Below are 12,046 nucleotides of genomic sequence, written 5' to 3' on the forward strand. Positions count from 1 at the left end.
ACCTAATGTAGATGATGGATTGATGGGTGCAGCAAACCACCATGGCGCATATATACTATGTAACAAACCTGCACATTCTGCACATGTATCCCAGAACTTAAAGTATAACTATATATATATATATATATGAATAGAACGTGTCATAAATATAAATAGTTCTCCTGAGAAAATAGTGAAAGGCATTGTCTCCAGTTAACCAATATATAGAGTGAATTCTTAATTCACTCAGTTGTTAATATAGCAATTCTTTCTAAATTACCCTGTAAATTCAATGTGACTTTAATCAAAATCACATTTTTAATGCAACTAAATGAGTTTACCTCAGGAGTGCTGATCTCCTGACCTTGTGATCCACCCACCTTGGCCTCCCAAAGTGCTGGGATTACAGGTGTGAGCCGCTGTGCCTGGCCGAGTTTACCATTAAATTTCAATGAAAAATGAAAGGGTTACAAATAACAAGAGTATTTTAAAAGGAACAATGTGAAATCACTTTTTCTACCAGATATGTAGATTTTATGTTTAATTTAAAACTATAATGATTAAGAGATGTTAGTTGGGATGCTAGAGAATAGAAGTTGAAACACTGACTATATGAACTAAAACCAGACCCCATAAAATAAGCCAAAAGATTTATAAAAACTAGATTTGGGACATAATACTGTAGATCAATAATTAAAAGATTGACTCAACATATAGTGTTGTAATACATTATTATTTACATAAAAAGTAAAATTAGCAGTTTACATGCAATTCTAGCTATACTAAAGATGTAAATTTCAAAAGTAAAATCTTGAATTTTTAGAAAAATATCTATACAAATAAAATTTATTACCTTAGTGTACAAAGCCAACTCTTAAAGACAAAAAAGCATAAAACATTAAAAATTGAAAATTGTGTTTATGTCAAAAATGAAATTTGTACAAAATACAAAGCAGATAAAAGACAAGGCACAGACTGGTATAAGATACTTGTAACACATGTAACTGATAAATATTTAATGTAGAAAATTTGTTATAACAGATAAGACTCTAGGAGAGAATAAACATCTTATTAGAAAAATGAGCAAGTATAATTCACAGAGAAAACCTGAAAGACTAATACGCTTAGCAAAGTGATCAGTCATAATAGTAATCAATGAAATACAACCTAAAACAAAATGTATCCAAGTTTTGTTTAATTAAATGCATAATTATCTAATTATCCATTCTTTATACACACCTCTGCATGGCCATATATATATAATATATAAATATATAATAAATATATTATATTTAAATATATATTATGCATAATATATTAAAAACATGCATTTCTTTTGCTGAATATTTGCTATTTTCATTTTTTTAAACAAATAATATGCCATGTGGGACACTAAGTATTGCAATATTGGCCTCCCAAGTTGTCATGGTAACTTACACTCACTAAGGTGCCAACCAGTTTTGGTTTGTCTGAAATATTCCTCTGTTCCACAGAGGCAAATTGTTGTATTTGATCACCCTAAAGAGAGAGATATCTTCACCTACCTGAAAACATTAGCATCGTCACATTACTTAAAAGAATATATATATATTATATATATATTCTGGCTGGGTGTGGTGGCTCATGGCTCTAATCCCAGCCCTTTGGGAGGCCAAGGGGAAGAGATCATGAGGTCAGGAGATCGAAACCATCCTGGCCAACATGGTGAAACCCCATCCCTACTAAAAATACAAAACTTAGCTGAGCCTGTTGGTGTGTGCCTGTAATCCCAGCTACTCCAGAGGCTGAGGCAGGAGAATCACTGGAACCAAGGAGTCGGAGGTTGCAGTGAGCCGAGATCGCGCCACTGCATTCCAGCCTGGCGATGAAGCGAGACTCCATTAAAAAAAAAATATATATATATATATTTCACAAAATAAATGTGATAATATAAAAGTTTGAATATATTATCTCAATTTTGTGAAAACATATTTAATATTTTATAAGTTTATAAGAGTGACATAGCTAAAGATTGTCATTATCTACCTCTTCATTTATATCTAATTAATTACTGAAAAATCTCCTTGGGCAAAGGATTGAGGCAGGGCAATATAATTATGGTAATTTTTATTGCCATCTGTTTTATTTCTCTACTTTAATAAGAAGTATAATTAACACAATTAGTTAATAGCATATGACTGACTAATTTGTAGACATGGTTTTCAGATTAGCTTAGGTGACCAAAAATCACTTTTGCTATTTTTCTGGTTTCTCGTAGATAGTATAATGAGTAGAGCTCATGGAGTTTTCTAGCAATTGTATTCATTGTGACTAAACTATTTTATCACTAAAGAGTGTACATGTACATGCACCCTAGACAGTGCAAATAGGAGGGAATACAGAAAAACTACCCTTTAATCATCATTTGTCTTTGATTAGTACTCTTCTAACGTTGAGGCAGCAGGAAAACTGAACCATATATGTTGATTTTCGTCATTAGTTTCACAGCATATGGGACATTACCCAACAAATGGGCTTAATTTGAAAGTAAATGAAACAGGTAGAATATGTCTTAATACTGCCTCATCTTTGCTTACTCTAGTGGCATTCCCTAACAAATGCTACCACTTATAGAAAAGCTGACAGGAAGAGTTACAAATTAGGTTTTGCAAGGTCCATTGAAGTAATCTGGCTACAGTGCAGTGTGCACAGCTTAGAAAGTTGCAACAAACACAAAAAGTTCTCATCAATTATTCAGAAAGGTCATTTTAGATGAGTTTTTGCAGGCTGATAGAAAAAAATTGCTTTCAACTGTCAGTTTGATATAAATTGAAGATTCAATAATAGAGAACTGTATATCTGTTGCAATTTGTACCTTTTTTAATTTTTAGGGGAAAAAACCTTCCATAGCATAAAAAATATTGTTACAACAACTGGATGCTAAAGCAGGAAAATTGATAAAGTGTCCAGAGTGATAAAGGAAGTCTACGTTTGTTTGGTTGTACTGGCTTGTGGTTTTGGCTTTGGCTTTTACCTTAGTATGAGTTTGGGTTGCTTGGCTTGTTCATTTTTTGCAGATGTAAGGTTTATGATCTATATTTCCAGACTCTTCAGCCCTTTCGGGTCCTGGACTTTTTTAATACGACAAATATAGCCTTGTTAGAAAATAGCAGGGATGGGAAGGCAAGACAAAAATTGCAAGAATCATGAGATGAAAACAGCTAAAAAAAAACTTCATGTTCAGAATTTACCTTACTCTGTATCTCCCTTTTCAAGAAATCCTAGATGTGAGAGTCAGGGAAGCACTGTGAATATACAATCCAGTCATAGAACAATGTTTCCAGTGGGAGAAATTCTGGAAAAATTGTGTAGGTAATGGTGTTACACGATGTAGAACGGAACAAGAATAGGCCTTTTAGAATTTACTAATGAATTGGTTAAGGTTGTTATATGATCTTGAATTAGATTCATGAAAAGAAACATCATATTAAGGGTACAGAAATACACGCTTGAATAATGATGTTTCTAAGATCTTAGCATTAGCAAAACTTTTTATAAGCTGTCATTTACTCTTAAATAGGAAATAAAAACCACTTATTCTTATTAAATAAAAAGCAACACTACCTACAATTCATGCTACATATTATTATCATTATTTTAAAATCCTACTGGAATAGTGGAGATACTGGATCCTAGGATAGGGGTATGAAGAACAATGCAAAGTCATGTATAAGAAAATATGGCAATGTATTATGAGATTTTTGTTAGAAATGCCAGAAATTAAATCGTATTTGAGAAAATTGTGGAAAATTAGTAATTTCTTAAAACACCTTTACATGACTGCACAGCTTTAAAATAGAAATGGTATAACTTCTTAGTTCAGGAAGCTGTCATTAATTTAACAAATACAAAGCCAGTGAGCTTAGATATGCTGGGTAATCTGCAGGATACATCAGACAGAAATGTGTGCTTTCAGGGAGCTCAAACCCAGAATGGAAGCCAAGGCTCACTGGGAAGATCTCTTGCTCTCTCTTCCATGCTCCCCTTGTCAATTTAGGAGACAGGCAATTTAGGATAATGTGATAATGTATTCATTAGGATAGTGGAAGGGAAAAAATATAGATTATTTGTTTGCTTGTTTAAAGAAGTGAATCATATAAATAATCTGTTTTCCCTTTCCTTTCAATACTGTTACATTTTTTAAGTTCAAAAATATGAACACATCCCCAAATTAACACCTATCTCGCCTTATTTGCTACTTTAATATGTCTTTGAAAAAACTTTGTAAATCATTTGCTTTTAAAATCATTTGGCAGAAGCCGCTATTGGAAGGAATTCTAAAAACCTCATGGGAACTCTGGGTTTTGTAACAGTGTGAGAGCTGTAGCAATATTCAAACACTACTGGAAACCTTCTGAAAACGCAAAAAAGAAAGAATGCTTCTTTTTGTCCTATTTTAATTGTGTTATCTAATAAACTATGAGTGTGTGCCAAGAGTTGAACTTGTCTGTCACTTCTTTTTTTTTTTTTTTTAGACAGAGTCTCACTCTCTCGCCCAGGCTGAAGTGCAGTGGTACGATCTCGGCTCACTGCAACCTCCACCGCCCTGATTCAAGCAATTCCCCTGCCTCAGCCTCCTGAGTAGCTGGGATTACAGGTGCACGACACCACGCCCAGCTAATTTTTTTGTATTTTTAGTAGAGACGTGGTTTCACCATGTTGGCCAAACTGGTTTTGAACTCCTGACCTCAGGCAATCTGCCCTCCTTGGCTTCCCAAAGTGCTGGGATTACAGGTGTGAGCCACCATACCTGGCCTCTTATTTCTTCTGACTAATGCAGAAGAAAATAGTTGTTTTTCTTCAACAAATTAAGCTAAATTTCTTCACCTTTTAATGGGATTGAGTCATAGTTGCTTTTCCTAGTAGTATTAGATTTATAGTCCTTTCCAAATACATGTGTTATCTTCAAATGGTTTGACCCTAGTTAATAACATAAAAATGGAGAACTGAGCTGAAGAAGAATCTGACATTAAATGGAATTTTCGTTGATGTTTAAATTATATGTTCATTAATACTTAACTACTGAAAGAGATGAGCTACCCTAATGGATTCCCAAAGTTAATCAATACGTAGCATAACAATAGTGGTTCTCAGTCATGGCTGCACATTGCAATCACCTGGAAAATATTTTAAACTAGTGAAGTTGAAGTCCATCCAAGACCACGTAAATTAGGATGTCTGAGAGTAAAGTCTAAGCATCAGTACATTTTCTGTGATTCTAATGTGCCATCCATTTTGAGAAATATTGGTACAAAAGAGTATTCCCAAATACGTGCTCTGTATTCCTCCCACATCAGCATTATCTGAGGTGCTGGTACCAACTCAGATATACCGAATCAAAATATGGTGGTCAGGAATGACACCACTAACATGGTGGAATAAGAAGCCTCGGACCCTTTCTTTCCATGGAAACACTGAATTAACAGCAATATACAGATCAGATGGCCTTTCTGAGAACTCTAGAAACCAATTAAGGGATTATAGCACCCCAGAAGAGTACACAGGCAAAAAGAAACTCATCAAATTGGGTTTAGAAAAGTTTGTTAGACTTACTCACAATAGTACCTTCCCTTAGCAACCTCCCAACTCATGGCTTCTTCATTAGGAGGGAAATAGAAAAGGAGAACCTACATCCAACATTTTGTCTTTCCAGAAGGCTTCCCAAGGGACTCGTGTCTGTCTTGTTTGATGTGGAGTGCTAACAGAAACTAGCAAATATTGACGCTGGTGGGACTACTGAGAACAAAGGTGAGGCTAGTAGCTTGTTGCAGCATCAGAGACTACATTACTCTAAAAAGACACTATAGGAAGCAAAAGATTGTGAACAGCTAAAAACAATAGGGGGAAAACTCTTTAGCTGGGAAATTACAGCACAAGCCAAAAGAAGACGCATTCACAGATGACTTTTGAGAGAACCCCATCATCTCTAGCAGCTCTGATTGGTGAAAGTCTTCCCATATATAAAACCAATCACTAAAAATTGGGAGAGATGGCTATTTTCTTCAAAGGCACAAATTTTAACAAAGGACAATGAGGCATACAAAGAAACTGGCAAACATGAGCCACTTATACGACCAAAATAGATCTCTAGAAGCCAACCCTAAAGAATTTCAGATCTATAAGTTACTCGACAAAGAATTCAAAGTAACTGCTTTAAAGATGTTCAATGAGCTAAAGGTAAACACAGACAATAAAATAAACTAAAATATATGCATTAAAAAAACAGAATATCAACAGAGATAGAAACTGTACAAAAGAAACAAGCGGAAACTTTTGAATTGAAGCATAGAGTTACTGAATTGAAAAATTTGCTAGAGGGCATTAATAGCAGTTGTGAACAAACAGAGGAATGAATTACCAAACTTGAAGACAGATAATTTGAAATTACTGAGGCAGAGAACCAAAAAAAGAAAAAAAAAGAAAAACAAACAAACTAAAAACAAAACAAGAAAAAGAAATAGAAAAAAAGAAAAAGATAATCTAAGAAATTACAGGAAACCAGCAAGTGGATCATTATATGCATTATGTCCGCTTAAGAAATAAGAGGTAGACCAGGTGTGGTGGCTCACCCAGTAATTGTAGCACTTTGGGAAGCTGAGGCAGGCCGATAGCTTGAGCCCAGGAGTTAGAGACCAGCCTGGACAACATGGTGAAATCTCATCTCTACAAAAAAATACAAAGCTACCCAGGCATGGTGGTGCATGCCTATAGTCCCATTTACTTGGTGGGCCGAGGGAGGAAGATTGCTTGAGCCTGGTAGGTTGAGGCTGCGGTGAGCAGAGATCCTGCCACTGCACTCCAGCCTGGGCAACAGAGGGAAATCCTGTCTCAAAAAAAAAAAAAAAAGTGAAGGTAAAATGAAGCCTCTACCAAGACATATTACAATCAAGCTGTCAAAAGTTGGTGACAAAAACAAAGTGTTGAATGCATCAAGAGAAAAGAGAGACAAATGATTCATTACATATAAGGGAGCTTGTATAAGATTATGACTGGATTTCTCAGCAGAAACACTGCAGGCCAGACTGGAGTAGAATGATATATTAAAAGTGCTGAAAGAAAAAAAGAAAAAACTGTCAACCAGGAAATATATATTTTACAAAACTGTCCTTCAAAATGATTAAGAAATTAAGGCTTATCTAGATGAATAAAAACTAAGGAAGTTTATCACCACTAGTCCTGCCCTACAGGAAATGCTACAGGGAGTCCTTCAAAGTCTGCGAGACAGCAATATAAAAACATGAACAAATGCGTGACTTCCTAGTGAAAGTAAATATGTAAATAAATACGGAATCTTATAGCATTACAACATTGATGTATGCATCATTTTTCATTCTGGTATAGAACTTAGAAGACAAAAGCATAGAAATAATAAATTAATATTAATGGATACACAATATGAGAAGATGTAATTTGTAATATCAGTAAAATAAAAAGAGGGGCATAGATATAAACAAGTACACTTTTTGTATGTGATTGAAATTAAATTGTTATCAGTTTATAACAGACTGCTATATCTGTGAAAAATACACAAAAAAAGAATATGAAAAGAATCAGATCATGCTACTACAAAAACTCAGTGAAATTCAAACAAGGTAGCAGGACAAAGAAAGAGGAAAAAATAGATTTAAATAGATTTTAAAAACCCAAAATGGTAATAGTAAGTTCTTCCCTACCAGTAATTATAATATCTTAAATTTAAATACAAAAATAGTTGGGGACTTCAACACCACACTCTCAGCATTGAACAGATCATCTAGACAAAAGCTCAATGATAAGAAAAAACAACATTGGATTAAAAGTGTACCATAGAACACATGGATGTAACAGACATTTAGAGAATATTTTCCTCAATAGATGCAGGAAACACATTTATTTCATTAGCACATAGAAGATTCTCCAGTACTAACCATATGTTAGAACACAAAGAAAGCCTCAACATTTAAAAAATAATAATAAAATCATATCAAGTATCTTCTCAGGTCCCAATAGAAGAAATCTAGAGATTAATAACAACAGGAACATATGTAACTACACAAATACATTGAAACTAAACAACATGCCCCAGAATGACCAATATGTGAAGAAATCAATTAAGAATGAAATTTTAAAATGCCTTTAAACAAATGAAAATAGAAACATAACATGCCAAAGCCTATGGGGCAAGCAAAAGCAATATTAAGAGGCAAGTTTATAGCAAAAAATACTTACATCAAAAAACTAGAAAGAATTCAAATAACAGTGCACCAAAAAAAACTGAAAAAGCAATAACAAACCAAATCAAAATTAGTAGAAAAAAGAAATAATGAAGATTAAAGCAGAAATAAAATTGAGACAAAAAAGATACAAAAGATCAATGAAACAAAAAGTTGTTTTTCTTAAAAGATAAATAATATTGACAAATTTTTAGCTAGACCGAATTTTAAAAAAGAGAGAAGACCCAAATAAAATCAGAAACAAAAATAGAGATATCACTGTGGATACCACAGAAACACAAAATATCATTAGAAATAACTATGAACTATGAATGATTATCCACTAATAAATTCAAAAGCCTAGATGACATGGATAAATTCTTGGACACATACAACCTACCAAGATTGAAGCAAGAAGAAATAGAAAATCTGAACAGACTAAGAAAAAGTAAAATGATTGAATCAGTAATAACAATTTTTAAAACAAAAAAACTCCAAGACTAGATGGTTTTACCAATGAATTATACTGAACCATTAAAAAAGAAATAATACCAGTTATTCCCAAAATATTACAAAATGTTGAAGCACAGAGAACTCTTAACTCCTTATATGAGGCCAGCATAACCCTAATATGAAAACCAGAGAAGGACACAATAAAGACAGAATACTGTAGGACAACACCCCTAATGAACCTAGACACAAAAATCCTCAACAAAATACTAGCAAACCAAATGCAACAGTACATCAAAAAGATAATACATCATAATCAAGTGGGATTTACTCCAGAGATTCAAGGATGATTCAGCATATAAAAATTAATAATGTGATGCATCACATCAACAGAATAAAAGTCAAAACCTATGGGATCATCTTAATAGATGCAGAAAAAGCATTTGATAAATTTCAACATCACTTTATGATAAAAATTCTCAATAAATTAGATATGAAAAAATACCTCAATAAAATAAAGGCCACATATTACATGTATTTAAGTGAGTATTATGAGCTAATATCTTACTGAAAAGGGAAAAGTTTAAAACTTTTCCTCTAGAAACTAGAACAAGACAAAGATGCCCACTTTCACCATTCCTATTCAGTATAGTACCAGAAGTCTCAGCAAAAGCAATAAGATAAGATAAAGAAACAAAGGGCATCCAAATGGGAAAGGAGAAAGTCAAATTGTTCCTGTCTGCAGATGATGTGATCTAATAAATTAAAAACCTAAAAACTCTACCAAGGAACTCTTAGAATGGATAAAAGAATTTAGTAAAGTTGCAGAATACAAAGTCAACATACACAAATCATTAGCATTTCTATATGTAAACAAAATACTCACTGAAAGTGAATTTGAGAAGGCACTCCCAATTATAATAGCTACTTAAAAATATGTAGGACAACATTTAACCAAGGAGGTGAAAGATTTCTCCAAGAAAAACCAGAAAACACTGACAAAAGAAATTGGAGAAGATGTAAAGCAATGAAAAGACATTCCATGCTCGTGGATCAAATAATTAATGCCGTTAAAGTGACCATACTACCCAAAGCAACCTAGAGATTCAATGCAATCCCTATCAAAGTACCAAAGAAATTCTTCAAAGAAATAAAAAAAGATTCTAGAATTCTTATGGATTCATAAAAGACTCCAAGAAGCCAAAGAAATTCTGAGCAAAAAAGAAGAAAATGGGAGACCTCACACTACCTGACTTAAAAATATACCATAAAGCTATAGTAACCCAAACAACATGGTACTGGCATAACAATGAAAACATAGACCAATAGAACAGAATGTGGAACTCAGAAGTTAATTCACATATCTACTGCCCCAGGATTTTTGACAAATGCACCATCAATACTCAATGAAGAAAGGGCAGTACCTTCAACAAATGATGCTGTAAATCATCTTATCTTATGAATAAACTCTCTTATGGATAAATGATATCCAAATGAAGAATAAACCTAGACTCCTACCTCTCACTCTATACAAAAATCAACTTCATATGTATCAATGATCTAAATATAAACCACAAAATCAAAATCTACTACAAGAAAACATAAAGGAAATATGTCAGGACATTGGTCTGGGAAAAGATTTTATGAAAAACGTCAGATGCACTAGTATCAAAAACAAAATAAACAAATAGACTAACATTAAGCCAAAAATCTTCTGCACAGCAAAGGAAACAAACAGAGTGAAAAGATAACCCAAAGAATGGATGAAAAGTCTGGGTGCAATGGCTGGCACCCGTAATCCCAGCACTTTGGGAAGCCAAGGCAGGTGGATCACAAGGTCAGGAGTTTGAGACCAGGCTGGCCAACATGGTGAAACCCAATCTCTATCAAAGATACAAAAAATTATTCAGGTGTGGTGATGCACACTTGTAATCCCAGCTACTTGGGAGACTGAGGCAGGAGAATTGCTTAAACCCAGGAGGCAGAGGTTGCAATCAGCTGAGATTGTGCCATTGCACTCCAGCCTAAGTAACTGGGTAAGACTCCCTCTAAAAAAAAAAAAAAAAAACCAGAATGGGTGAAAATATTTGTAAACTATGCATCTGAAAGGTGGTTAATATCCAGAATATAAAGGAAACTCAAACATCTCAACAACAACAACAAAATTCAATTAAAAATTGTATAATCATCTGAATAGACAATTCTCAAAAGAAGACATACAGGCTGAGCACCATGATAATCCCAGCATTTTGAGAGGCTGAGGCAACTGGATCACTTGAGGCTGGGGGTTTGAGACCAGCCTGGCCAACATGGCGAAACTCTCTGTCTACTAAAAATATGAAAATTAGCCAAGCATGGTGGTGCATGCCTGTAATTTTAGCTACTCAGGATGCTGAGGCATGATAATTATTAGAACTTGGAAAGCAGAGGTTGCAGTGAGCTGAGTTCATGACACTGCACTCCAGCCTGGATGACAGAACCAGATTCTGTCTCAAAAAAAAAAAAAAAAAAAAAGAAAAAGAAAAAAAAATATACAAATGTCCACCAAAATATGAAAAATGCTTAATGTCACTAATCATGAAGGAAATGCAAATCAAAATAACAATGAGGTATCATCTCACCCATTAGGATGGCTATTATCAAAAAGACAAAAATTAACAAATGCTGGTAGGATATGGAGAAAAGGGAACTCTTATGCACTTTTGATGGAAATGTAAACTTGTATGACCATTATGGAGAATAGTATGGAGGTTCTTCCAACAACTACAAATAGAACTACCATATGATTCAGCAGTCCTAGTACTGGGCATTTATCCAAAGGAACAGAAATGAAGACACATCCACACCTCTATCTTTATTGCAGCACTATTTACAATAGCCAAGATACAGATTAACCTAGATGTCAACAACAGATGAATAGATAAAGAAAATGTGATAAATATATATACTATGGAACCCTATTCAGACATAAAAAGAATAAAATCTTGTCATTCCTGGCAACATGGATGAAGCTAGCAGACATTAGACTAAATGAAAGCCAGAAACAAAAAGTTAAACACTGCATGTTAATATTCATATGTGGAAGCTTAAAAATGTTAATCTTATAGAAGTAAAAAGCAGAACAGCGTATATTAATATTAGAGGTTGGGAAGGGTAAGAGGAAGGGAAACATAGGGAGAGATATGTTAAAGGACACACAATTATAGCTAAGTAGGATTAATAAATTCTAATGTTCTATAACACAGTAGGGTAACTATACTTAACAATAATATATAGTTTCAAATAGCTAAAAGGAGGATATTAAATGTTCCTAACACACACACACAAAGATTGATATGATGAATATGCTAATTACCCTAATCTGCTTAGTATACACTATATGTACC

The sequence above is a fragment of the Macaca fascicularis genome, chromosome 20, assembly GCF_037993035.2.
Source record: "Macaca fascicularis isolate 582-1 chromosome 20, T2T-MFA8v1.1".
Classification (NCBI taxonomy): domain Eukaryota; kingdom Metazoa; phylum Chordata; class Mammalia; order Primates; family Cercopithecidae; genus Macaca; species Macaca fascicularis.